General features: G+C 34.0%; 1 protein-coding gene across 1 annotated transcript in view; it reads right to left on the bottom strand.

Annotated features, from left to right (window-relative positions):
• Nucleotides 1-24,266, bottom strand: part of LOC118265341 (protein O-mannosyl-transferase TMTC1) — a 99,444-nt gene that overhangs the window by 42,063 nt on the left and 33,115 nt on the right. The gene's annotated exons all lie outside the window — the stretch shown is intronic.

Genomic DNA, 24,266 nt, shown 5'->3' with positions numbered 1-24,266 from the left:
ATAAAATATCGATAAACACAACCGAAACGTTCAAGTGAGAAGTGAACAGTTGACTACGTCAAACTTTTAAGAAAGGATCTAAAAGTATCAAGTTATTCCCAATTCATAAAATAAAGTTTATTCATAAACGCAAAGAGGAAAGTTAGGTAAGTATTTGAAGTTTTATTTTTCTAAATATTGTTGGGAACTCCATGGTGATTGATTACCTCGCAGCAATATTTCATTAATATCTGTCGAAAAATTTGCCGCAATGTAATAGAATTATATTATTTTTTATAACCAGACGGATGCGTCGTTTGAAGTATGTCAACCTCGAAAAATGATGTTTACATGATCAATAGAACTATAAATAAAATAGGTTTAGATAAAATCAATACAAAGTCTCGAATTAATCCAGTATATGCTTATAAACAAACAATCCCCTTCACAACAATAAAATCGATCTCTCAGAGTCGAGAGATTAATGACCATTTTACCAAGTCGTCAACCGAGCAGGTTTTCCGCACAGATTTATTTGTTCACGTTTGTTCGAGATTCAACCCTATGACAGGCGCATTTACGGCTCACGTCTTAACTAGCACGAGGACGATGGTATTAAGAACTAATCCTCACCGCACCAGAACGTGTCGTAAGGTGACTAAAACTAGTGGGAAACTGCGGTACGGTGGCTCTACGACTGCTAGCTACGATATATTCGCGTGAAGTGAGACATCCAGATCAGCCACTACTGTTTTACTATGTAGGTCACTAATTTAAAGTTATTGTTTATGAAACTCTGACAATTGGTCTAACAAAAACAATAACAGCATTTCCCTTATTGAAATAATTAAGTTGATGATCAGAACCACAAAAATTTAGAAACCAGTGTACTCGTAACTCGTAAGTCATTGTCCTTGTTACATACAAAATCAATGATCTGTATGATTTTCCGTGATCATAGTTGTAGAAGCAGTGTATAGTCAAAGTGCCACACCCGTCCGCAGAACTAATAATTTTAAGCCACAGCGAAGGCACCCCGATAAAACTGATTTATAAAGGAGCGAATCGCGGCGAGACGTCCCTTAGATTATTAAATTACTACTAGCACGTACATAACGCCGACCCTCTTTCAGGCACTATATGATTAATATGAATATACGATCAGTTAGGTATTTTAATCTACTTAAAGTGGTGTTATTATGAAAGTTTTCACGGTTATTTAGTGGCGGTGGGGTTCGATCCGCGTCGGCCGGGAGTGTGCTGCCGGCTTGTTAGTTGCGGGAAGCTCGAGGAAAAGATTTATGAAGGTTACCGCGTCCCCTGCCCGACCTGGCCCAGGGGAAACCCCCCGCAGAACTAACGACGCCGTTTCGGATTTCTAGCACAATTTACACCACCGAGGGAGCAAATCGGAAATCTCGGCGAAACTTAGATGAAGTACAAATTAATCAATCCGAATGAGGGGAGCGACCCTGAATAATACAACACAGTTTTTGTACCTTTACGATTTTCTTCACCTATTAAGAGAGTTTGAGGTCTTTAAGAACAAGGAAAATGGCGATGAATTACGCATTATTATATTTTCTACGTTCGTGGTTAGTCAACAATAAGGTTTTATTTTCCTTTAATAAAACATAAAACATCAAAAATAAAGTTGTAACTTTTCAGATTGATTTGATTTGTGGTTATTCGAAAGGTCATTAATAATAGTGATTTATTTATAAAGAAGAACACACATAAAATATTTAACCAAATGTGTTGATAAAATACAAAACTACTACTACCCATTACATTTTACACTATCTTGCTTTTATAGGCAGTGAAAAGAGGTGCCTAGTTGGCCTTGTCATGTAATTTACATAAGTGTAACAGATAAACATGAATACCTTAATAAAGTTCGTTGTATTGCCAGTAAATTGTCGACTTGTATTTCATCAGCCAAGTTGAAGTCAAAGCAAATAACTTAATGAAATAAGCGAGCGAGCTTGGCCTAGACGTCAGAGCTGCGCTTATCTGGAAAATTTACTGGCTGGCTGACATTGCCATCGTCGCCTCGCAAATGCCGACTCATTTGCCAGTCCGTTTGAAAAACCCCTCAGCATTAAGTAGTAACGAATCTTCGTTCGAAATACCCGCATTTATTTAAATCTCGAATATTTAGTAAGCTGGACTCTATGATTTAAAATTCGCCAGCAAAATATAAAAATATGATCTTACATAATGAAAGGATTTGACGAGCGATGGTCAGTTCGAATATTTTTATTTAAAAATCTGTGTGTTGGATATCTTTTTATGACTTTTACTGAACGTCCCTCCATGTTTTGACATATTCTGATGTAAACTATATTATGTGCTTGGCACCATATGTAAATAAAACATTCCATAACACCATGGAATCTTATCAACTATCCAAGTTATAAACGTGTCAAAAAAGTACTGGCAGGAAAACCTCTTACATTTTTTTCTGAAAAATAATCTTCTAAGAGGCTTCCAAAATGGAAATTATTTCTTACAAATAAAACGTTGCCACAGAGATACCCTGCCTATGAACTCATAAACTCAGCGAGGTAGGCGACGGTGCCGAGGGCTCCATTAACTTTAATACCCTCATAACTACATGACAAAATTTCTACAACAGGAAAAAGCTCTTTTAATTCCGACCGCCAAGGTCTTCGACAGGGAATGACAATATTTTTATACCGCTAATATAATGTGTATAAAGATAGGTGCACACCACACCCTAGTGATGACTTGAATAATATTATTACATTGTACCTAAGTCGTTCATGTACATACCTCTTTGTAATCTCCTAACAAAACACCTAAGGAAGTTATAAACAAAAATTTATTGCTTACAGAATACAAAGACGTGTTTCGCTATGTTTTGAACAATAAACATTAAAACATAATTAGTATCCAACATTCACTTGAAACTCGAAAAGCAGAGTTATTTAAGTATTGTGAGCAAACCATAACTTTGCCTAATTTCTGACTTGCGTTATTCAAACGTGTGCTCATAGTTTTTGTTTCTCGCTTTGTCTAAGTCTCGACAACAGACTACACATGCATTTTGTATTGAAAGTTCCTCTACCTCGAGAACTCGGGCTCCCGTTTGCAGATACAAGCAGTGTGCCGGATTAAATATGGCAACATCTACGCAAGCATGCCGAGAATATAGCTCTATTTTATTGTGGAAAGTTAAATCTTTGAAATATGAATACGAGTTTCTTATAAAATATTCATAAGAATTTCGTTTTCAAGGAAATATAGTGTTAATTGAAAGTATGATTTTTAATTAGAATGCACTTCGGTGATCTGAAGATTCGTCTTAAGTCCAAAAAACACATATGTGTAGTCTTGTCAGAATTAATAATAATATCTCTACTCTGTATTAAACTGCAAAAGTTAATACATAATATGTTAAATAAAACAATCGAAACAACAGCACGGCCCTAACCCTTTCACAGACGGTACTCAAGACAAACAACAAATAAAACAATGTTGACGAAACACAGAGTACAATAATCTCATATTTCATAACTTGCATTGCAATTTCTAAGGTAAATAAGCAAGTTTCCTGTGGCGAACAAATTTCATATCGTCATAAGCAGGTAACTGGTGAAATTCGAGTCACGTACTCACAGCAGCAAATAATATTATGAGAGAAATCGTGTCTGGTGGGAGTATAACTTTACCGGTATTTCGTCTCCGACGTGGGTGCCTGTCCTTATTATTAAGGCTGGGGATACACGTCAGATTTTCCTTCCGATTGTCTGATCAGACTATCGGATCGCATTCACTCGATAGACGAGACGTTCGATTCGTATTTTAGACTTTTTGTGAACAGTCTTGCCTGAACAGGAATAAATGTCAGACTTCTATTCCGATGTACGATCCATCTATGGATTCGAACGTGTTCAGTCGGTAGCTCCATATCTTTTATTTTATATTTTTACCCGTATTGTTGACAGAAAGGCTAAACATAAACTGTCATTCGTTCCCGGTAAAATTCCACGCATATCTGCGTGTACGAAATAAGGTTTAATGAGTGGTTTAACACAGAAATTCTGTGCATTTGTTTTGAAAATTACATGCGAGTTTCAAATATAAACCTGACTTGTATTCGTCAATGAACACCCACACAGTACTACTGTTTTCAAATATTAATTTTACTACAAAATCTAAATCCTTAACATATTAACATGAATACTGTATCAATATTAGAAAATATTTGAAGAGTTAGGTATAAAAACGATAGGCAAGTATTTTATACCATCTTTGCAGTCCTTAAGTGTGAAACAAAATATGTTTTACAGCCTGTAAAACCTAAAATGTAAGTTCACATTACTTGCTTATATACTGGAAAAACCAATAATAATCCAACACATAAAACAACTTTTGTTTCACAGTATATATGTTTTGGCTAAAACATTGTTTTGACTAAACGCTGCCTGACCTTCGGACTGAAGAACAAAAAATAAAACTAATTTAGCACGTGCCAAGTTGTTTTTAGGCAAGAGAAAAGTTTTCTGTGTTGAGCTACGGCGTAGCCCGACATGACAGCTGCTACGTGTGCTACGGCTACGAGTGCTACGACAATATGCTATTTTATTATTAGTGGCGTTAAACGTACCAAAAGTTCGTGACGACTAAAATACTACCTACAGTAAACGGCTAAGTTTTCCAAACCTAGAGAATGTTGAGAATGTTTAATATTTTAAGTTTAAAATGGGAACAAAGCCCGCATTACTTCAATTCCAGCCTGTCTGTTTCATGAAACGGACACATACTGCTGTAGTAGGTAACGTAAAACCAACATAGGGTTATACATTGATAGTGGGAACATGAACAGAATTTAAATTGGACGTTAGTCTTATTCCATTACTATCGATTTTAACTTCAGCTGTTATCTATAGTTCCATTCTTTTCGACGGTGCGTATTTACTCAGTAGTAGGTATTACGTCCGCTCGGTAAATAATGGTAAACCGAGTATTTACCGTGACAGTAAATGTCAACAGACTGTTCGCTTTGTACCGACTGTTAGAGCAAACAAACGTAATCCTCACCGCTCGGAGGATGAGATAGTCTTCGAATGGGGGGAAGGGTGAATGATGAAAGATTGTTCGTTCTCAAATCGGCGAATTGATTCCAGTTTATTTTCCAATCTGTCATTCATATACATAGCGTCCTATGTTGGACGCATGGAGTATTGAAGCATTGGTCCTTATTACGTTGGAGTTCTGCGTTTACTTTTAAATGGGGTGATACCGACATGTTTATTTAATAATTTATACTTTCTAAGAACACAAAATGAAATATAATGATGCATAATGCCGTGTGGCATTCTATACCAGGCAACCTAAGGGTCAATTGTTACCTAACCTTAGTCAGATCCACTGTTAGTATTTCTATTTATTTTTAATTACAGCTGAAAAATGTAACAACTCGTACTATAACTGAAACATTAATTTGTTTTGAAGACTTTGAAAACTAGATGTAGTACGCCAAGGGTTGTACATTAGTTTAATTCTTCGAAAGGAACTTCTGCTCACATAGGATAAATTGTACTGAAACTAAGCTTTTGCAGCTTATACAGTTTTAGACTAAAGAGAACCTCAAACACTAGAGTAACAGTTAAATGGTGAAGTAAGTATTTAAACTTAGACGCTCCTGCTACTGCCGATAGTGAAACTTTTCAAACTATTATAATCCTTAATGACTAACCCACACAACTGCCTACGTTTATTAAAAAAAGTTAACAAATATTAAGTAATTTAGACGTTTTATATTTATATTGGTTTAGGACGAGACTGGGGGCTAATAAAATTCAAAGTGGGTCAAAGCTAATAAAAATATTATGGCGGTATATAATACAGGAATGTTCTACGTTAGTTGTAGTTAACTACATACAGTAACCACTTGAACTTTCGTGTATAACGCTCATAAAATTATCACGAAGTTACGGCGAAACTTAAAACAAGCTGTTAGTAAATTGATCCGAAAACAGGGGCGGGTATTTAACAGTACATAGTTTAAAATAATGTTACTGAAGCGTTTTGTGGCTGGTCATACGTACGTCATAAAAATGTAGTTAAACACTTAACTGAGCATGCTGAAAGACAGTTAATTTCAAACTTAAATGTTTCTACTTATACTACATATTTTAGCTAGTGTATACGGTGTTTATATCGTATTACAATGTTGTATAGAGGTGCACAATTGAGTGGTAGGTACGATTAATCAATTTTCTATCTTATTTGATGTCATTAAAACCTAATTTTAAATAAACAATCGTTATACGAGTAGTTTCGTAAACAGTTTAATACATGTTTCCCTCCATATCCATAATATTCTTAACTATCGACCGACATAACGATAACTAATAAATACGTTCGTATACCTGTTCTCTTACTTTTACACCATTTTGTTTCCCAAAGGGGCATCCTTAGGGAACTGGTCCGACCTTTATCATAATGAGAATATAAACATTTCCAGTAAACATTTATTTTAACACGAAACTAGTGTAGCGAAACTATCATGTAACTTCACGTTTTATGTTTTAAACTTAATTACAATTTATTCAAACAATTACAAAATATGACGACCTCGTTAGTACAGCGATAGCAGACCCTTATTCCAAGAAGAGATTAGTATTTTTTTGAAGATTTTATGTATAGAAAAGCAATCCAAAGTTTGTGGAACATTAAATTTAATAGAACAGATTTTTTTAAATTTAGTATGAATTTAACCCCCGATGATGATAGATTCATCTGATTCTGTATACACTCTTAATTTTATATTATAAGTTAACTACCTCTATTATGGATAACAAACAAAGGGCTTGATTAGACTAGAATTGAGCTCAATAAAACCGTTAATATTTTTAATGCATTACTTTTTTACATGAGATAAGAGTATTTAAACAGTGTTTATTTTTAATTATTTTAAAAATTACACGTTGGAAAAGCATGGAATTGTGTTATAAGACATTTATTCGCTTGTATGTCTCTCTCAGGTAAATGTTTGGTTAATATTACCACCATTGTACAGAAACGTGACACAGAAACGTAATTAAAGAAAAACATAATGTCATCTGAGTTAATTCCCAGTACTCATTTGTCGTTTGAAGGTGTACACTACGTAATTACTTCGTAGTTGTTATTTTTGATCCATATCCCACTCGACCACAAGCTCGTCTGCCGAACACAGGGTTTCAAATTCAAACCAAAAGTCAAGTACAGTATTATCAAGTATTTAAGAAATATGTCTGGCATTTAGCAATAAACCCAAATAACTATCGAAAAGTCAGTACAAATATTTCTACCGAACCTTATAAACAGTAGCAGATGAAACCAAGAACCTTGTTTCTAGCACTCGAACAAATAATTAGGAGATCCTGACAACTTGTTTCGTGTTACAAGTGTCTGGGTTTTATCTGTTTCTTTGTGTTAGTTGGATATTAATTTTGCCTTTTGTTTTATGTTTCCATTCTTGGTATTTTTCATTTGTGCACGAAAGATATAAATGTACTCGTATGCTTCAATAGACCAGACAAAAGGACTAGAATAGTGGTACTGTATCTTGCCAGGAATTTTCTTAATACAATGAGAAATAACATACAAACAGATAACATACATATTGGAAGTAAATATAATTAAGTTCTGTCCATTGTGTGTTTCTATAAGATGGTGAATAATAAGTTATATGAACACATGATTATGATGGGTTAAACATTTTTAATAAATTCATGAAACTTAAGGAGTCAAAACACGGGCATGGAAAGAACACTTTATTTGGAAACCAACATTTATAGAATTAACTATTCATAAAACATAGGCAGTCTGAAGTGATTTGATACCAAAGTAAAATGTAAATAGGTACTAATTATACTTCGTCAAATACTTAATGATTGAGTCAATCTAGTTCATTGGACGACAACACAGGAACAACAATTAACATCAATATTTAAACAAGCCTTATTCATCAAGTTATTAAAGTAGTTTTAAGTCATGCCATTTTAGTACAGGTTGGTCGAATAACTAATTATTATTAGTATGTTAATAGCGGTCACGGCTTACGGTCACAGTTGATACCGTTTCAGTTACCTGATTATACAGCCTGTATTATGTGGCAGGCCTGAATGAGGTGAAGAAAGTATATCTAGTACACAATCTTGCCACTACGTAGGTTGTATATTTTATTAAACCTTTCTAGGTTACTAGATTACTATTACTATATATTTCTGTTAACCAAGAAATGGTTTGCGAAACTACTTTTTAACGTGTTCAGAAACTGTATTTTTAAACGTACGAGCATATAAAGGGTGATTGTAGAATTTAAATTGAGACTTCTCTTTCGACTCTACAATATTCATTGAAACATTTTCATAAAATGGAACGAATGGTTAATTGATTTGAATCGATATAGCTACTTAATTCGTTTCACTCGAAATCATTTAGATATTGGTACAGTATGGTTTATATTTTAGTATTTTTTGTCACAAAAGCTCATTAGGTACCAAAGTAAAAATTCTGCTTAATCCTTTTTGCAAAAGTAGGATGATATACATGACAACAATTAAAATAAAGTAAAATAAGTAGTTTCAAAATACGAGTACTATATAGTTACTAGTCTTGCGATAACGCGGACGCGGGCGCGTGCACCTCGCTGCTAACAACTGATCATGCGAAAGAAAAAATTGTTTTGTTACTATGACAAAAATAAAACTAATGAGTATACAACAAAGTTTAGTACAATCACGTGTTTAAATATCCTTGACTAATTACCAGTCACCCTATATAGGTAACGACGTAGGTAAATGAGAATGCTAAATAGCTTTTAATTTATACCGACAAAGAAATGTATAAAAATGTAAGCGAACCTCCTTCTCAATATCAACCTGTTGCTTTCTCAAAAGAAATACAAAATCTTTGAATTTCAAATATCCAGACGGCAGAGGCAGCTTACGGCAGTAGCCTACGTCATCTGTCACGTGACTCCCCATTCTCCAAGCTTGGAGACCAACCACCAGGATTGACATTCGATTAAGTATCGCCGTGTAACTCTGTTCACTGGGGAAATAAGCGTAATGATACGTTTTAGCTGTCCCCCTCCGTGATTTTCCTACAGAAGGGACCAAAATGTATAATTTCTTGTGTAGAACATGTTTGTGTTATGTCGCTAAACTCTTTAATTTAATATTTCATTCATGTATTTTTACGATTTTGGAAAGTCAATAATGGTATTAGAGTCTTAAGAAGAGCTTGATTAATGGCAATCATATTAATTTCATGTCATATGAGATTCATAACAAACATCATACATAACATTTATCCATACATTCAGAGAAAGAACAACTTTTTGTTTTAGACATTTGCATATACATAATATTGTTGCATGTGTATTATGATTAAACTAAATGTAAGAAATAGAGGAATCTTTTTGTCCAAACAGTGGACTCGATAAACACACATGGCGATTTTAAATTCTACTCTAAAGGCTATCGGAGCGACAAACGTGACTGGCGCCACGCCACGCAGCGAATTTTTCGAACAAATATTTTTAAAGCGTTCGATATTGATATTCGAAAAACATACTGGTTTTGGGACAAAATCGCCTTACCCCTTTTGGATATAATTATTTAAAAACAAAATACACTCTAACAATGTGATTGGATGACTATGCATTTTTGGTCAAAAGTCAATGTTTTCCATTTATATTTTGCATGGCATTGTTGTTCCCTGTGTAAATGTTTTTCATTGCTGACCGTAAACAGATTTAAATGTGATTTTAATTAAATATTTTAAATATTGGATGGACGATGAATTAAAATTAAAATATTTGTACTTATATTTACATTACATTATATACCTATATACGAGTATCTCCAAATTCAAATACTAACGATATTTACGGATCTTAAACCAGTACAATGTAGAGAAACATTTTCAAATTTCCATGAGACCAATTATAATCATTTTTGACCTTTAAATTCTGTCTAAATGATCACCTTTTCAAGTAATTAGAGCTGTAAAATATTTTATTGGAAAGTAAATATACCTACTTCTGCTTAAACTGTCATTACACTCATTACTGTATATTTTAACCTTAAAATATTTACCTTCATTTTGGTATTAGTGCCAGTCTTGTTTACTCCTACCACTTTTTACTTAGATAAGCATATAAATTAATAGGATACAGTGCTCATCTCAACCTATAGTACCTACAAGGAATATGTTACAGCCAGGTGCCAAATGCTAGAAGATACATTGCTACAGCGGCTTATGCAAAAGAAATAAACGACCAGTCAATATAAAAATAACAAACCCAGTAGACGAGAGATATCGAGAACAAAACCTAATTTAGTATCCGAAGGCTCGCAGCTTATGCAAATGGTAATCACACAGCGAAAAATTAAACAGTCTCGCCGTCGCCGCACTCATGTGTCAACTCCCATCTGACAACTTCATTATGTCACCGACTTCGTTAAGATGTTAATTAGTTTTAGCCCCTATGTATGCATAGGCTTGAAACCATAGGCACTAATACGAGCAGAACGTAATTTCCTGTGGTTTTAAAAGGACCAGGAAGATAACAAGGGATCAATTTGCTTCAACATAACTTTATCTCCTGTAATAAAGGAATATTCCTATTACTGAAACAAGAAATCGCGACCACATGCCAACAAAATGTTATGGACTAAGTAATTCGGTATATTACTCAGCCTCTGCGATGGCGGCAAGAAGCGGCCGAATGGAAGTGGCAGCGGAGCGCGGTAACAAATGATCAACTAATCGTATGGAGATGAGCGGTACAGCGATACGCTCCCGACATTTGCATTTCGCTTGTGAACCTACCCACTTTGCAGTCCTAGCATTTCTTTACCACCTAACTCTACTTAGACGACGAATGTCCTTTGCGTTCCCCTCTTTATTTCATTTTACCCCATAACGAGCGTACTGCGTGGCAAAATAGAAACCACAAAAGGTTATGTTTCCCTGTCATGACAACCACAACGAGCAATCGGTGTCACAATTATGACGCAGGTTCCCAATTAGCTAAACAAAGGAAATGGTCAATGGTTTGTGCTAAATATAGAGAAGATAGAACATTACAACATTTATTAGTCGTTTAATACTACACATGCTAACGTAGCACGTCAATTAAAATGAATTTCGCTTACATTGAACTACGTTGATCGGGTGCGACGCACACCAATTAGTGATATAATTGTGTATACAATTTTGTGCCTACGTTCATAAAATCGATCATGTAATTAATTTTAGTAAATTATTCAGAAAACAGATTTCATGATTTGGAATATTAAATTATATTTCTAATAGTAGCTGTTGCCCGCAACTTCGTACGCATGAAATAATGATATGGATGGATGAGTAAAGTTAATGTATAGTATTAACACTTCTACAGTCTTATTATGTGTATATAGATTAGAGTATAGCTTAAATTATATACACAGAGAGAGACTTCCACAGGTTTTAATCGTACCTATACGTTTTAATATTTATGTTTTAAATTACTTTTAACCTTTTAAACAAATTCATCGACCTCTGATATCTACGAAGTATAGAATAGCATGGACTACCAATACGGGAGGTGTGCGCTTCTGAACGCATGTACCAATCGACGGTGCCCCGGGCAGTACAGGCTCGACGTGACAGGCTTACATATCCTCCTAGTGAGAACAATACACCGGCATCAGAGCATACATGTACTAATATAAGTACGTACCGGTCATGATTTTTATATTTAAATACATATTTTAACGTTATATAACGCTTAAAACAATTAAAAGGGTCTGCCTAAGGTTTTGCGAAAGCCTATAGTGTCCAAAAATGTTTTGTTTTTCTTTTCGTTGCCTTACGTGTATTGTGCAATGGTATATATTATTGATTGTTTTTGTTTTACCAATTTTATAGTGATGTCTTTTTTTGTGTTTTTCCTCATTTTATTTCAATTTTATTTTTATAATTCTATATTTTGTGTGTGTTAATGTAATTGGTTTCTTAAACCGTGTTAACATATTAAATACATAAATAAATAAATGAAAGGGTGCCTAGGAGTGCCTTTTTTTTTCTTTTTTTCAGGGGGGAAAATCATCCAATGACTTCTCTCGCCAGGGCAAAGCGAGAGGGAGTGTCAGACTCTTACTGACTAAAAACCACCCCGTTCCTACTCCTGCTTGTCGAGCCGGAGCCCCGGTAAACCCGCTAGGTTGTCCGCAGCTCCGGATTAAGCATCAGCCCTACTGGGCCCCATCTGTGGTGGTCTGATGGCGCTTTGAGGCGCGCGCGGAACGCAACGCGCCGCACGCACGGGTCTGGTTCTGGTCGGGCGGCGAGCTACCCTTGCTCGCCGTCCGCAGACCCGCACTTACGGTGGCCGGAGATCGTCACGCGATCCCCGACGCCCGGAGTGTCTTTCGCGTCGGCTGGGGCGTGAGGAAGTTCGTTCCCTCACGCGTCCCGCCTCCTCCTTAACTAGCATAACTGCTTCGCAGAAGGAGGAGACGGCATCCCAGTCCCCCTCGCTCCGCACCATGGCCTGAACCAAAGCCGGACGCGAGAGGTCGCCGTCGCCGATCACTTCCCTGAGGGCACGGCGGTGTTCAGCCCACGCAGGGCAGACCGCAACCGTGTGTTCCACCGTGTGCAAATGCAACACATACTTTAACAAATCATAAATCCCATGCAATAGAGGTTAGCCTTTTTTTATGTTAAATGGGTCGACGTTTGGCCGCTATCTCGCCTGATGGTAAGTGATGCCTATAGCCTATTGCCAGACTTGGTTTCCAGTCATGCTTACGACCATTCATGTCATATTTTTTAAACATATACAAGAAAAACATTGTATTAATTCCTATACACAGAAACAACATACCCATGCAAAAGCCCACTAAACAAACAGCAAACCGTGTCAATTACTTTGACAAACAGTCATTAATTGCTTGGTAATCATAAAGAAAGAGTATTTTTTGTAAAACACATTGGCTTAGTAGTTAATACTCGAGTGATTAGTGACACCGGACAGTGGTAATTAGTGAAGGGCGTGTTCGAATGTTTTCCAACGTGAACGCGGCACACAGAACTAATGACTATCGCTCGTATAAGGAAGATGTCAATTACGTGCAATTTTTATTAGCTTAGGCTTAGACCATTCGTGCCTATTAATTGGCGAATATGATGGAATGGAGCGATGAGAAGACACTTATGTATTTTGATATTTATGTATTTACTTACATTTAATTTCGGTAATGATACAAAAAATTATACGGTAGATATTTTCCGAGTAAAGTGGCGTATATAAGATTAATTTAAACATGAGTTCACATCTAAAAAATAATGGCATAAACAATGCAAACATGCTGCTTATTGTGATGTTGAAAACAAATGTGTTTTAAGATTAAGCAAAAATCTAACACCAGATATCTTTTGTAAATTTTATTACCTGTTGTATAAAATTACTGAAATTATACTTTTGTATGGTGCCCTTTGTATACTATTATATATTCATATAGTACTGTCGCCCAAGTGCGGTTTGATTTGACTCGATAGTACCACGGCGTTCTGTGGAGAGGCCGCGGGCGCCTATACTGCGGTTTAGTTCATATCAAACAAACAAAACACTGAGCGTTTCCATACTTCACTTGCTTTCATTTAGTATTACAAAAAGTAGTTTAAAAATAATTCATTTCAATACTTTTAAAATACTATGATTTAAAAACATAATTAAAACCAAACGAAACAATATATTAATCTCCTATTTACCTTTAGTTAATCGATATTATTTATTAATTTGGGTGAAAATACTGCTCGACGTACATCAATGGTTTTGAAACCCTTTACACAGTCCCCCTTAACGTAAATAGAGCCTTGGATGTTGAAATGCTGCCAATGCCAAGGCTTATTGTTTGCGGAAGCCATACAGAGCCACCTGTTACTTTAAAACAGTCTAGTGAAAGGTTTAAATACTACAAACGTCAAATATTCATTTATTATTTACTATAAAACATTTGTGTTAACTGAAGCTCATAGCTTAACAATAAAGCATTCTTATATGTCATGCAAAACATAGATAAAAATCGTTTCGGTTTTAAAAATAATTCTAATACAACTTTTTTGTCCCTATAACTGCAGTTTCAGAAGCAAGTACATATCATAAAGGAGTCAATCAAAATTTCAACACAAAATGCAAGTGTACAAAAGCATGAGCTCTCCAAATAATCCCTGGCTCCGGTGTAAATTCAAAACCACAGAAGATTTAACTCTAAACATGAATTCTCGGCTCACACAGCGCATCTCGCACGTTTCAAAATTCAGTATCATCATTCAATTTAACAGTACACAATTTGTTCTATGCGTTATTGGAGCTCCCCATTTATAATGCAAATCATTACCACGGGTTCGTTTGAACATAAAACGAACATCATGTTTAATGTTAAGTGTGTTAGCTGGGTGTGTGACAATCAATCAATTAGCTTCGGATAAATCAATGAACATCAATTATTGTGAGCCGAAGTGTCCTTTTAAATCAGATCATACGCTTAATGTCATTATTTCAATGCACACAAACGTTTGATATGCTTTTAGTGTGATTAATTAATCACAAATGATTATGTCTTTGAAAATAGTATCCTAGTTTAATCGAAGGTCGAAATAATTATCGGGTCATTGAACTTTTCCTAGTTAAAACCGGTCCCAACTTTGGCGTGAAAACCACGTCAAAGAAAATACATTACGTTAAAGCCTAGTAAGGTAATAGCAGTTTGTTATCTGTGTCGCAAGCGATTTACAATGTTTTGTTGGAAACCAATTACAGCTTTATGTCAACGTATTACAAGTCATAGTTGAGTGATAAATAAATATTGGCACACCATTTTTAAGCTGCGTTGGTTTCAAGCACGAAAGGAGAAAAGCTGTCATCAACTCATTTATCAGTACAACTCAAGACATAAAACCTACGTAATATACTACAGTTTCTTGATTTAATATTGAGAACCAAGGTGAACATTCATACAATCGTTACAGCTTTCTAATTAAAATCAAATCGCTCTCAAAACAACAACAACAACTCAATTTTGACTTTTCTATTAACGCAAACAATTCCGTGTGACGTTTACAAGAGCACAATTCTGCATCTGACATTTAAGTGGGATTCCTTGCTTGACGCAGAGCGACTGCTGTCTGTTCCCGCATCCTACTGGGAAATCTAAACCATGTTAAAATTCTACATCCCTTACGAAATATAATCCCTTAATCTTTTAATATCCAGACCACTAAAAGGGGTGAAGTTTCGTTTAATTCGAATTTTCTATAGAATTATAACCTTTTTACTGTTGGGTGATTCTCTAATTAGTTGATGTTTAAGACAGTTCGAAATGTTGTTGTATTTTACTTACCGACAAAAAACGGAACGACAAGACGGTTGACAGTCTAAAGTCATTGAACTTGTTAGCGTGTTTACTTTTGTGATACTTAATTTAATCTTGATTCGAACATTTTAACTAAGTTTAGCAAATACTTTTACTCGTACCATTCATTTAATTTGCCTTGATGATCGTCGTAGTGTTGTTTATTTTCTTAATCCTGATCAATAATTAACAATGTCTTTGCAGGTTAATATTACATTAATATTAATAAATTTATATTCCTCCGCGAATTTGGAAAGGAGATATATACTGAGTGGTGAAAAGCAACCAGGGTGGGCCTGTCGACCTCAAGTTATTTGAATCTAAAGTTGGATTCAAAGGCGTAGAGTAAGTCAGCAATACTTTGTACAAGTATACCTATTTCCGGCACACAATTTACATTTGAAGACAGCTCCTTTACAATGTTGCGTAGTTAAGAAGTATTAAACAAAACTGGCTGAGAGATTCCTAAATACTTCTTGGCATGAATTTTGTTTTTCTGCGATTAAAATCCTATTTCCATAAAACACGTATGGAATTGAAAGAATGGAGAGTTCCAGTGCCCGTGGAAAATTGATATGAAAAGAAACACAATAAAATAAGAAAATGAATGTGCTTAGAATATAAAATACAGAGGTTTTCTCTACCGTTTACCAAGATCAAATTGATAATCAAAATTTTTTAAATTAATTTTGAAACCATGATGAAGCCCCAGAGGACCGATCGCACAGTTATAAAAGTTTCAATAATATCTTTAAAATATCAAAGTACTATTCTCAGTTTTCTCTGTTCCGTGTTTGAGCAATTCCGTCTGAAATACGAGGTCATTGTTGGTGGCACCGACGGCGTTGGAAACTGAGGGTTGGGGAGGGGTGGGGGGCGGTACCAGCAACACCACTAGTGGGGGGAGGGGAGCACCAAACCCATTACTGTAGTAGGCGAGAAAGAAATAGGACGCTTGTGTCGAGTTCTGTTTAAGTAATTGTGTTTCATCCATTCTTTCCTATTTCAAAATGAAACGGTATTATTGATGAAATTTTGCACTCGTACATAATAATGTTGCGGTTCACCCCACGCCAATGTCATAATTTATAGCGGTGCTTTCATTCACACGGTGTCCCTGTTCTTTGATCGCCATTCGTTATTATCGACTTCTGAATAATATTTTCCAACATCAAAGTGGATTGTTTTTATTTTGTATCACCTAACAAGGTTTTATGAATGCGTTTAATTAACTTTGCAAATCAATGTTTATGAATATTTTTTAATAAAGATTCTAATTAGATGTTCAGTGTACGTTTTTTAGAATACTCGTATACTTATTTAACAATTTATAATTTAAGATATTAAAATCCAATCTATAGAATCATTTTAAAGTAAAATAAAAACTTATTTCTAAAATTAATAAAAACACCCCTTAAACATTAGACATAAAAACAAAACAGTACAACATCAATATACGTATTATTTACAAATAAAGACACGTGAGAGTAAGTCGCAGCAACATAGTAATAGTGACACCTTTGACATACAGAAACATAACTCTATCAAACAATCAAACGTACAATAATAATTTAGTGGCAAGTCCACGTGAAATCGACCAAATGAGGACCGGCCCTAACTGTCATAGATACAAACCGACCTACTTTACTTTTCATTAAACTGACAACGTCATTCTTCAGAAAATTATTATACGTTCAAAATTTTTGGAACAACGTTTTTTTTTTATTAATATTCGTAATGTGTATTCCATTTTTAATTTCAAAACGCAATCTTGAAATTTAATTTTCGCTAATTAAAGATAATAAAGTACTAAATTAGGTTTTATTAATTTTATTTTTTATAGTTAAAATCTAAGTAAAATACTATACTTCTCATTTTGGCAACAAAATGTCACTGTTGAAATCTCTTTGAAATTCTACAAAGGTTTTATATTAATCGTATCAGAAATCGGTAAAGTGCTCTTGTGGTGACTACCACTAATGACCAATGACCACCAACCTATCTGCCACCGGTCTGGTTGATAATTAACCATTCATTGTTACGTTAATTAAGTACCAGGTCAAGTATCGAATTCCACATCCTAGCGAATGTGAAATACAATATTCAATTATTGTATTTTCAATTGAAGAAAATTTTATTTCATTTTATTGTGTGTTTTAAAATAATTTTATAAAGGAATGTATTTGTTTTTAATTTAAAGATTTTTTAGTTGAATTTGATTATTATTTCTCTATGTGAACACTGCACATGTACAATGGCCAATTGCTTGAAAAATCTGAACAAAATTATCTGGACCTTATTTAAACCACCTATATTATAAAGAACCTACAAAAAGCCACAGATAGGTTTTGTCCCAATTTAACATAAATATGGTATTAACTGGCACGGTGGCCTAATCATGGCTAAATGACATTCACGGCTGAACGTAGTCCCATGGCAGGAAATTACCATAATCACTGAGCTGAGCTTCGCTAGAGGGTGGTCGGCTACAGGCCATTCCTTAGTTTGTCTAATCCTTTATACGCCTCTTTGCTCGATGTGCACACGGCTCTGCATTCGAATGCTCTGATTGTCACTTGTTTTATCTATCCGAAATATTCATATGCAGTCATTAAGTATATTTCGATTTTTAAAGGATTTATTATTTGGTCTTATAAAAAAAGTTAAGAGTATTCTCAACTTGAATGGGTTTATTTTGTTTGATGTACCACTACGTCTAAAATATTTATATAGTCGATACATTTTTTATATTTAAGAAAACAACTCGTTACTACTGTCAATATTTAAATAATATCCAAAACTAGAAACACCATAATAAAGGAACAATAGAACATTTTTCGCAATACACATACATTTGAAGAGGTATGTGCAGTAGAAGCCACAAGCTGAAGGCGGCCGGTATGCCTATTCGTTACCGAGACCACAAGAACAGTGGGCCGTGCGGTCACTGCCGGTAAATACCATAGTTAGTTATTTCCTTCATTTGCTTTCTAGACTAATGGCCATGGCACAACGGCAAACGGCCCAATAGCCTGTAAGACATTCAATTGTTTTAACTGCCACGTATAATTGGACCAATAATTTGATTTTCTAGCTCACTGATTCGTAAGGAGGTAGCTCGAATTAGCTGATACAGTTTCGGAATCGATATCACGATTATATTTCTACTTGGTGTAGTTAGAGAAGTATTTATAGTTTATACTTTTTCTTTAAAAAAAAGCTTTAAACAGAGAGGAGTGAAAGGAGGGTAGGGAGGCCTTTGCCCTGCAGTGGGACGATCATGGCAGAAATCTTAAATCTTATACTTTTTCTAAAATCATCTCAAAGAAGAGTTGCATCATAAATCACTGAATCCTCTTTTGAAAAATATTGTTTTATGAATTGCAAAACAATTTATGTAAACAATTTTCTTCTTGATGAAATCTTGTATAGAACAAAGCTGTTTTTAATATAATTACAGTGTTCTTCAAAGAAAAATAGTAAGATTTTAACTAAGCATCTTGTTGAATTGAAGGTTATAAGCACAAAACTAATGAGTAGAATTACTATTCATATTATCATATTCAGTTAGTTGCCATATTATCATATTTTCAATATTAAAGATGTTGAATTCTTAATTAAATAGCACAAGGTTATTTTATCATAATATTTTACGTAAAAAGGTAGTTAAATGAAGTAATAACTACTTAGATACGAAATTTAGGAAACTAGGTACATACAATTTGTATTATTCAATTATAATTCCATTTATCATCGAGTTATTTATATGCAACAAGTCTATTTTATTAATAAAATCGTTATATTAGTATTGGAAACATTTTCATTAATATTTTCATCGCCACTAATGTATTGATATTTCGTAAAACGAAACGTTTTACTCCCATTATTTTGTAGACTTAGGTTCTTTTCAAGGTCAATCTAACCATTTATTAATGAGCTCATCGACAAGTAAAATATTGTATAACTGTTACTCGTTGCTTTGCTCGCTTGAATAATAAAAAGTAACCAATGTCATTATGCCTAATCTCCCAACACAAAAGTGATTCCATAAAATCGCCCTTTGCGCGGTGCAATGTGAAAAAGAAAAAAACTGATTTTCGCATTGATCATTGCAATAAGGACTTCGTATCCTTCTATCTATTAGAGAATATTTAGAAGATTTTTTAAAATGTTACTACCTAATGACTAAAAGGGACTGTTAATACTAAAGCCTAATAATAAACTTCGTATTGCTAATCAGATAGAACTTTAGGTGACCCTAAACTTAGACTAAGCTCTAACTCGACAGTGGCGCCATTCGATATAAAGCTGTAGTTAACTTATAAACTCTCAGCTGACGAATTTCTATAGTAGATTCTCTGCCTTATTATTTTGTAACAAAGTTGAAAATCTATTGACAAGATAAATCTGTAATTTTATTGTAACTTTCGTGAGACATACTAAATTAATTATTATGTTATCGGCTCACTTACGCAACTGTTTGACGAGGAACTCGACTAGTTTCAAGCCATGCTAGAGGCTCACATTCATACATGCAGCACTCCGCGACAATTGCTGCGTCGTGTGTTAATTAAGATAAATCTGTTTGAAATAACTTGAAGTACTGGTGTCTCTGTGAAGATACGATAGTATTAGCATGCACTGTTTTCAAAGCCCCATTAAAAATCTCTTGATGACCTATAAGCTTATTTATAACATTAGGTACATTATTTACTGAAGCCAGTAAAGGTCTGTTCAGTTTTTTCCTTATCATCCATCATCCCTATCAGGAGGAAGCGGTGCCACAACAAACGGTCCTCGGGGACGCTGGTTTAGACACCACGGGTGACAGATGGCCTAGTGATCATACCACGATGACGTAAGGTTATCGGCTGATAAAGAAGCTGAGTAAACTATGGCAATGGATCGGTGACAGACTTTAAAATTTTAAGGAATTGAAGCAATCAAGTTGTTTGTCGTCAGCTATTGTATTTATAGTATAAAGTCAAAGTCAAATATAATAATATTAATAACATCTGTCTGCCGATCAGTCCTCTAGTGAAGCTATTTGCCCGTTCCAAAGTGTAGATTCCTATGGAGAAGAACGAGCAAGAAACTCCATAAAGACGATTTGATTAAGATACAGTGGGTGCATAATAATACGAAAAAATGCAAGTGCTACTAATTTTGGATATAATTACGATATAATTATCCTTAACCATAACGGTAGAACATTGTAAAATTTTAGCGCTAAGAACCTTCCCGTTCTTTCCCCGTCACCCTTTGGGCAATTAGTGACCTATTTTTATGAGTTTTATGTTCTTATTTAAGGGTTCAGCCCCTAGTACGAAAATTAGTCCAAGAAATGAAAATAAATAAATGAAGAATAAAACATGAATTAGGTACATATTCGGACTCAATAATTGCTTTGGTTTGTCTGTTTCCAAAAACACAAATCATAATACTATCTTCATTGTATTTTGTCCGATATAGTATATATAAATTCAATAACACACATGTATAAATAATAAAGGCTAAAATAAACCTTTCAAGGCGTTTAAAAGTTAACTCAAACAAGCTGTGAACGTTAAAAGGCAACCATCAGAGAATGTTCAAAAGTTTGTATGAATTAATTCAGCTCAAATTTTGTATGCAGAATCTTTAAGACGAGGCAAATGAAACAACATTGGCTTATTATGAAACATTAAAGTAGTACTACTACATATACCATATACATAAAGAAAATATACATAAACGACTTTTGCAGCTATTTTTGTAGAGTATAAAGATGCTTTCTAATTAGTGTCATGATCTGAGAGGCTAGGGTATCAATATCAAATGTTTCGTAAACACACATACGTAAATATAGGTTTGTCCGCACATATTATATGTATAAAACTTGTCATGCCATACCAATATTACTTCTACACATCCGTACAACAGAAAGCCAATTAAAAAAACCCAATAGCATTCGTGTTCATAAAATTGGAAACTAACAAAAAACATAGACAAAAACATATCCAATTTCAATAAAATATAAAAAAAGAAATGTTTTCAAAGGAAATTGCGCAAACGTGCAATATAAAGCGTTCAATTTTCAGTACCGTACGTCTAGTAATATCATAGTATTATTCTTGAGTTCTACTAAAATATGTGTTTACAAAGACTCTGTAGTCCATTTGCATTGGTAAGACTACTAGCAAGGCTTAAGTTACTCGTACTTGCTCTCTTTACTAGCTTTGTATTATTTAAAACAAAAGACGGGCTGTTGACAGAAATATGATTCTAGCAGCGAGTAGCATTGTGAACCTTACGTAAGCTTCGAGGCGAGTTGTAAATCTACGTCTTCAGATATTGGAATAGAATTTCGAGAATTTTGTTCGGTTTTGTAAATACCTATGCTTTAGGTATAAATGTACTATGTTTGTATGTAATGCTCTATGTATTTATCCTATCCACATACGAGTCTAAAAATACACTTATGGTAGGTTGAAAAAGTAAAATGTTTACACAAGCCTCATTAAACTTTGGTGTGTTTGCATATGTCACGAAAAAAGTGTTGTGGCCTTCATACTAAAAAAATACCTATACCTAACTATACTACATAACTCATGATAATTATATTGGATATCAGTCTAACGATTAGTCTAGGAAATACTCGGAACATCATCATCGTCAGATTTTTTTTTTTCATGGGCGTAGGAACTTACAGATATGTGGAGAAATGTGAGTGCTAATACGTAGAGAAAAGTGGGTACTACATTTTCTATAAAGATACGTTTACCTGCCTTTTAAGTAATAATATATTTGATAAAAGTACATAATTATCTACAGTTTATGTATTTTAATACAGTTCACCCAGCAAGGTCACTGCCTTGATTAAAGCCTCATTTGTAACTTAGTAATTTTGTTTTATTATTAACAAATTACGCTACAAATCCAAGTTGTAAACTTTGTTAAGATCTCGCAACATTTTCTCGTGTTAATTATATTAAGTTAATTAAAAATTATTAAAGTGGAAACTAGTTTTTCAAACTATTTTCTGCTGTACATAATTTGATTTGGTACCGAGACGACGCGGTATTAAGATTTAATATATGCAAGCATCTTATTGTAACTTCATAATTTTCTTAATAAAATAAATAATTAATCGTTATCTAATAAGTCTAAGCAAAAAATAATACGATTTTCCTATACTTTCAAAATAATTGTATTTGTTTTTCAACATCGTTGCTCAGCGACAAACCCGTTTATATAAAAAAGTTAAACAAAGCCTTCCCTTACACAAATGAAGATCAATGTCTTATTCAAATAATAAATCACGACTCAACTTAATTAAAACATCTTAAATACAATAGAAAACAAGAAAATAAAGGACAAGAATGAAGGAAAAAAATTGGGATCCGTCAAAAGTTTCGGCGTTCGGCCGAATAACAACGTGCCATCTACAACAAATTATTCGCAAATTAGTCCTTGTTAATATTGTTTGAATATTCAACACGATACGGTACAGAAATAAAGGAATTTCGAACTGTAATCCTTCCGCTTGAATGAAAAACGCAGAATGGAACGTAACCGTTCGCTCTTTGTGCTCGACCAGATAGAGAAATCTATTGATGTTCACTTTGTTTAGGATTTGATAGTGAGCGGTTAACTTTGCATGTGGGCGCCAGTGAAATAGTTAAACCAAGTTAAATTGTACACAGTTTAAACATGTTCCGATGTCAAAGGCAGCACAATAGTGTTAGGAGTTTATCAGAAATGTGATTTCATTCATTTTCATTTAGGTATTATTCACCAAAGACACATATCATCAGCAAATGTTGTATATCTTCTATTGATACCAAAGTCCTATTTGAAAAGATAATCTCAAGATCTAACAATCAAATTGGAAACCTTTTACTTCATCAAGCTTTCATAAAACAAATGGTTAGAAAGCAACCATTAGTTGAATTTATCATAAAAAATATTTGTATTCATATAAAACAAATAGAACAGTACTATTACACGTGCAGCTGTTAGACACAATAAAGATAAAGATAAAGATAAAGATAAAGATATTTTTATTTGCATTAACATGAGTGATATTACACATAGGAAATACATGCAATGGTGGTACAATAGGTATGAGCTACATGTTATGCCGTCTAGGCGTGCAAATATTTGTAATTTTAATTCTTAATCATACAAAGAATTATATAAAATTATTAAACTTAAATAAACAAAACAATGGAAGATAATCTAACAATAAGTTATCACAATATATGGCAATGTAATCATAAACAACAAAGTTAGAAATTAATAAGAATTATTATATTATTAAATTATATTACAAAACTATTAAAAAAATATCAATAATTAAAAATCTAGGTTATCATTTAAAAAATCTTCTAAGCTATAATAACATTTCTTGAATAACATTTTTTTAAGTTTAGTTTTAAACAAATTTAAATTTAGCACTTGTATGGATTTAGGTATTTTATTATAAACTTTAGGACCCAAACATATTATGCTTTTGTGCAACAATGCAGTTCTAGAGGGATGAATGCAAATGTTATTTTTACGACGATTTCTGACATGATATTCAGACAGACGCGGAAACAAATGCAGGTTGTTTCTGACAAACAACGCAACTTCAAGAATATATAAAGATGGAAGGGTTAAAATTTTGTGTTTGGTAAATAGCGGCTTACAACTATCCATACTTTTTATTCCGAACATAGCTCTAATGCAACGTTTTTGTTGTTTGAAGATTATATCTTTATGAGTCGAATTTCCCCAGAAGATTATTCCAAACCTAAGTACAGACTCGACAAGTCCGTAATATGCTGTGAGTAAAGTTTCCGTGCTAACAACTGTAGGGGCTAGCTTATATAGGGC

This window comes from Spodoptera frugiperda, chromosome 28 (assembly GCF_023101765.2).
Source record: "Spodoptera frugiperda isolate SF20-4 chromosome 28, AGI-APGP_CSIRO_Sfru_2.0, whole genome shotgun sequence".
Lineage (NCBI taxonomy): Eukaryota > Metazoa > Arthropoda > Insecta > Lepidoptera > Noctuidae > Spodoptera > Spodoptera frugiperda.
Note: the sequence above shows the minus strand (reverse complement) of the source record. Positions and strands in the feature narration are given on the sequence as shown.